This window comes from Sinocyclocheilus rhinocerous, unplaced genomic scaffold (genome assembly GCF_001515625.1).
Source record: "Sinocyclocheilus rhinocerous isolate Xijiao unplaced genomic scaffold, SAMN03320098_v1.1 scaffold2254, whole genome shotgun sequence".
In the NCBI taxonomy this organism is placed as follows: Eukaryota; Metazoa; Chordata; class Actinopteri; order Cypriniformes; family Cyprinidae; genus Sinocyclocheilus; species Sinocyclocheilus rhinocerous.
The window spans coordinates 326,045-332,469 of NW_015652339.1; the positions used below are offsets into that span (position 1 = coordinate 326,045).

The 6,425-nt window shown below is 30.8% G+C and overlaps 1 pseudogene; it reads right to left on the bottom strand.

The window, feature by feature from the left end:
• Positions 1–6,425, bottom strand: part of LOC107714872 (L-dopachrome tautomerase-like) — a 38,090-nt pseudogene that overhangs the window by 5,661 nt on the left and 26,004 nt on the right.

Genomic DNA, 6,425 nt, shown 5'->3' on the forward strand with positions numbered 1-6,425 from the left:
ATTTAAAAAATTTAAAATTACAACTAATTAGTATTTGGGGTGAAAGTAATTAGTCTTTTAATATGTCATAAATTGATTTTTGTTGTAAATATGCCTGACAAGATTGCTACACTGAATGACATTTTAGTGCGTCTCTTCTGTAAATCAGGGAAAAATGTATGATATTTATTTTTTGCTCAGAAAAACAAAAATAAAATTGCAATTAAATTAAATAGAATGGTTTTTTTGGGGTGGGACAACAATTTAAAGCAGTATTGCACTTATTGTTTTTATGCTTAAACCCTTTTTCGTCTTTGACCCACATATAAAAGCCTCCAAAAAACTGGTGAAATTTTTTATTTTTTTTTTTCAAATTAAATTGAATTAAATTAATTGAGAATTTTACACAGCTACCTTTGAATGGCTATCTGCTATAACCAACCAGCAAAACGTACCTGTCACACACCACTCCCCAGCGGGCAAACCTGGAGCGAGGGCTGATACGGGACGGGTCCCTGGGGTCCCCTCCTCCGAGCAGAGAGTCTGTGCAGACGTCACACTCCGTCCGTCCCGTCGCAAAGTTCCAGTACGGGACAGCGAAGTTCTCATTACCTGTGAGTTTCTATGAAATAATGGAGCATATTAAATTTGATTGTGTTTTAAATTAGTAAAAAAATTCTTACTGACAAATGGGCAAAACCTAGGATAGTGGCAAATTTAAAAAATGTAAAATTACGACTAATTAGTATTTGGGGTGAAAGTATTTAGTCTTTTAATATGTCATAAATTGATTTTTGTTGTAAGTATGCCTGAAAAGATTGTTACACTGAATGACATTTTAGTGCGTCTCTTCTGTAAATCAGGGGAAAATGTATGATATTTATTTTTTGCTCAGAAAACAAAAAACAAAATTGCAATTAAATTAAATAGAATTTCTTTCTTTTTTTGGGGGGAAAACAACAATTTAAAGCAGTATTACACTAATTGAAAATTTTACACAGCTACTTTTGAAAGGCTATCTGCTATAACCAACCAGCAAAACGTACCTGTCACACACCACTCCCCAGCGGGCAAACCTGGAGCGAGGGCTGATACGGGACGGGTCCCTGGGGTCCCCTCCTCCGAGCAGAGAGTCTGTGCAGACGTCACACTCCGTCCGTCCCGTCGCAAAGTTCCAGTACGGGACGGCGAAGTTCTCATTACCTGTGAGTTTCTATGATGGGAAGAAAACATCAGTTTCTTCTGTACTGGAAAACCTATAGATTCACTCAAGTGTTCAGAAGAAAGAGGAATTTCGATTCTAGCTCAGGATATTTCTCAGAATAAAAATGTAAACTTATTCATTAAGGCACTATAACACTGTAAAAGACTCACATACTTCAACTTAAAAACTTAAGTGCAGTTGCTGCGTAAATGTTTAAGTAATATTAAGTAAATTGTAATATTTAAGTGCATTTAAAGTAAAGATTTTGCTTGTAAATTTCCCAAATAATTACAAAGAATTAGTAAGTAACACAATAATAAATAAGCTTTGTTTTATTTACATCTTCGAATAATTCTTTTACAGTGGTATAATCAAATTGATCAAATCATTTCAACTCATTTTTTAAAATCTTGTCTATCTTGTATAACTTTAAAAAAATAAAGTTGATATTAGTTAAACTACTAAAATTGCTTGAATTAAAGTAATGGAAAAACATTTTTGAATTATTGAACTGGTTAAATTACATGGAAAAAAATGCGTTGCCATGACTTATTGATCATTTTCAACAGTGATAATTTGATATGCAGCCTCTTGTAGAAACCCTACACTTGTATCCAAACATCAGAATGATTACTATTCACAAATGAAATTAATTTTAAAAATCCAACTGATTATTCCAGTTGTTTTTTGTTGTTGTTATATTTGAGCATCCCCTGTTGGTTACTATGAAGGGCCAGAAAGCGAACTCATTTAAGGGCCGTAAGCTGAATGTAGATGCTGCATTATATCCAACTATATTATATATATATATTATATTAAAATCAAATTCACTTATATTATCAACATTTCAATACAAATTAAAATGTTAAAGTTCGCTCTTGCGATAAAGCATGACAGGACAAATCAAAGATCATGAATTTTAATATAATATGTGACCCTGGAGCACAAAACCAGTCAAATAAGGGTCAATTTTTCAAAATTGAAATTATAAAGCTGAATACATGAGCTTTCCATTAATGTATGGTTTGTTATGATAGGATAATATTTGGCCGAGATGCAACTATTTGAAAATCTGGAATCTGAGGGTGCAAAAAAATCAAAATATTGAGAAAATCATCTTTAAAGTTGTCCAAATGTAGTCTTTAGCAATGCATATTACTAGTCAAAAAGTTGTCTAAATGATGTTCTTAGCAATGCATATTACTAATCAAAAATTATGTTTTGATATATTTACAGTAGGAAATTTACCAAATATCTTCATGGAACATGATCTTTACTTAATATCCTAATGATTTTTGGCATAAAAGAAAAATCTATAATTTTGACCCATACAATGACTTAAGACTGCTTTTGTGCTCCAGGGTCACACATAGTTGGTTATAATGCAGCATTTGCATTCAGCTTACGTTCCTTAAATGAGTTTGCTTTCTTGCCCTTCATTTCTGGCCCCCTAGTCTTTGGCATCTCTGTCCTAACGCTTAGTTTCCTTTAGTTTGCACATTGTGTTCAGAAGTTATTGATTTAGTCACTATGTGCAAAAACTCCATTGACCTCTTTGTCATGAGAGCCTCTAGATGATTAGATGATGATTAGAAATACAGTGTGAAACAGAGAAGGCTTGATCTGACCTGCAGCTCTCTCTCCAGACTGAGCAGATGGTATCTGTGCCAGGTGATGAACGCCGGGCCCTTGTGGGAAAAGTCGATGGCTTTAAAAGGACGTCCTGGACCTGCCAGAAACAAGCACGTCACAAGTTACATCAGGTGAAGTAACCACAAGATACACAACATAATGTCTGTTTGATCTCCTAATAGTGTTAGACTCTATGAATTCCATTTTATTTTTTCCCAAATTCCATTTTTTTTGTGTTTAAATTTCCTTTTAATAGTTTCATAAAATTTTGATAATCAAAAAGCATGTATAATACATTTCATTCATAAAACTTTTAACAAATTAATTATTTATTTATTCATTTTATTATATATGAAATGTCCAATTAATCATGAAACATATATAATTTAACAGCAATTTATTAAGTTTTACATTTAAATTCCGTTTTAATAGTTTCATTACATTTTATTAATCAAAAAGCATGTCTAATCAATTTAATTAATACAACTTTAACAATGTAATAATGTGTTACATTTTTTACAATAATAGGGCAAGTTTGTTTTTTACCAATTTCCTTTTTTCACGTTTCAAAATGGTCTGGATTCTATTTTAATGGTTATATTTTAGTAATCAAAAAGCATGTCTAATTAATTGAAATCATGAAATATATTTAAAATATAAATTATGAAATATATTTATAAAATATAAATATTAAATATAAATTATTTAAATATATATATAAATAATTTATCAAAAGTTTAACAAAAATTTAATTTTTAGGGCCCAATGAAATCTGTTTTATTTGTTTTCCAAATTCTGATTTGTCTTTCCCAAATTATTCAATTTTTCAGTTTACATTTTTCTGGATTTAATGGGTTTAATAAATTGTAATAATCAAAAAGCATGCCTAATCAATTGAATTCTTGAAACTTTAACCATTTAATAATTAATTACCATTTTTTTTACAATAATAGAGTCCAATGCATTTTTTTTTTTGTCTTCCTAGAAATTCTGTGTTGTCTGTTGTAATTTTTCTGAATTTATTATTTAATAAAAATATATTATCAGAAATGACGGTAATCAAACGAGGGCATAAAAATTTAATAATTAATCTTTTAAAATGTAATGAAATTAAAATTGAACAATTCCTTCTATTTTTTGGTAAACAAAATGCTGCACGACAGAGACTTACTGTTAAAATTAAAACATAATATATATTTTTGCACTTTAATATTCACAGACACTAATCCATATTGTGATTTGATTAATTGTACATCTCTACCGAAATCATAGGGCTGAATAGTGACTAAAAAATAAAAAGGCATGAACGTTTTTCACCGTTCTGAAATCCCTAAGAAGTGATTTTGTAATGTTTTTCTTTTCACTCATTCTCGGAGGAATTTTCATCGTTTAATCTATCTTATGGACCAGAGTCCTGCGTTCACAGCTCTTCACCCAGTAATGTGTCTCGGACAGAGTAATAGTGCTGCCAGACGAAGAAGTCGTAGATGGAGATGTTGTTGAACTGCGGCTCGGTGCCGTTGGGTCCCAGCAGGCCCAGCCAGTGCTGTGTGGCGATGACGTATTCAGCGTGGACGGTGGTTTTGGCCCGATCCAGAACATCCAGGAACTCCTGCAGCTCAGCGGGGCTCAGAGAGTGAATGTCCTTCCTCACAACGGGAGCTTTGCGCTGCTCACAGCTCGGCCCCGTCCAGCCGAATCTACACTCGCCACAGTTATAACCAGCAAAGTTACCTGTTCAGAAGAGAATATGCTTTAAGTTCAGTGTAGTTTTAGAGGCGTGCAGTTGCTAAAGTGTCCCTGTGATATTCAGGTCATTAGATATGGGTCTCTGCCCTTCTTTAATAAAAGGATATGGGATTTTTACACTACAAGTCAAAAATTGGGACACACTTGATTGAAATTATGTTGTTAAAAGGTTACATTTCAATTAAAAAAATATTTAAATGAAAGTTAAAATTAAAAGATGTAAGTTATAATTAAATTAATTTATGTTAAATTCTAAATATTAAATATAGAAAATTCTTTATATATATATATGTGTGTGTGTGTGTGTATATGAATAATTATGTTGTGCATTTTCACTACATAGTTCCCATATATCTATTTTTATATTAATTTCTAATATATATATATATATATAGGTTTATGTGATATATTTCAGGTTGATATCCAGGTATGTCATACAGAATAACCTGAATAAGTATGCAAACAGCCATAACAATTTCTACAATTTGTCAGAAAGTCATACTATTATTATTTTTTACATACCAAAGCATCGACAGGTCCGATTGAAAAACTTAGTCGGCCATCTCTCGCGGTCGTCCACGTTTTTACACTACAAGTCAAAAATTGGGACACACTTGATTGAAATTATGTTGTTAAAAGGTTACATTTCAATTAAAAAATTATTTAAATGAAAGTTAAAATTAAAAGATGTAAGTTATAATTAAATTAATTTATGTTAAATTCTAAATATTAAATATAGAAAATTCTTTATATATATATATGTGTGTGTGTGTGTGTATATGAATAATTATGTTGTGCATTTGTATTATATACATTATATATTTTAAATATATAGTATATAAAGCATTTAAAAATATATATAATTAAAAATAAATAAATAGATATATAAATGTATATATATAGAAAATGATATATAAATTATAAAATTATGTATACATTTTAATATATATTTTGTAAATCACAGCCAACACAATTGACCTCCTCATATCTGGAGGATCTTACACAGTCCGCTTTAAGTTTCTCAGTTTCTCCCTCAAATGCCGCAGCACGCTACTAATCACAAATAAATGTGTTTTTAAGAATTACATGCGGTTCTGAGCGTATCGGTAACGGCTGACGGTCTATAATAGCTTGTGTCCACACATCACATGCATATTCACAGAGCTCAAGCCCATCAGTGCTTTATATGCTCTGGCCAAGTGGAACATGGGAGGATTATTACGGCCGTCTCGTGGTAGTCACCGGACACAGAGGAACTATGTGTTGCACTAAAGCCCTGAGGAAACGTTCCTCAATGGATTTAACTCATCTAGAGCCGATAAAACAATTTCATGTTATCACACTCCCGGCTATGAGCGAAATGTATGTGGGTTTCCATCTGATGAACTGATGAAATTAGTTTCTGAGAAATATTCCTATGCATAACTCTTATGATTCAGTTTCAGTCAGGACAAAAAGAAAACCTAAAGACCTAAAAAAGACACTTAAATCACATTTAAAGTATTGTAGTGTTATTTTTGTATTATTTATGTACTATTATAGTATTTATTGATGTTTGAATTAGCTTTTATTTTTATATTTTCAATTAAAACTTTTGTTTAAGTTTTAGTAATGTTATTTGATTTTTTTTCTGGTTTCATATTACTATTTAGCTTTATTTTTATTAAGTTTTATTAATTTTAGTATTTCAGCCCCTAAAAAAGTATTTGGACGCTTGAATCTCATTTGATGTATGACAGTGTTATTTTAGTATTATTTATATACTATTTAGTAATGTTTGAGTTCGCTTGTATTTTTTTATTTTATTTTTTATTGATTTATTGATTTATTTTTTATTATTAGAATTTCACACCCCAAAAAA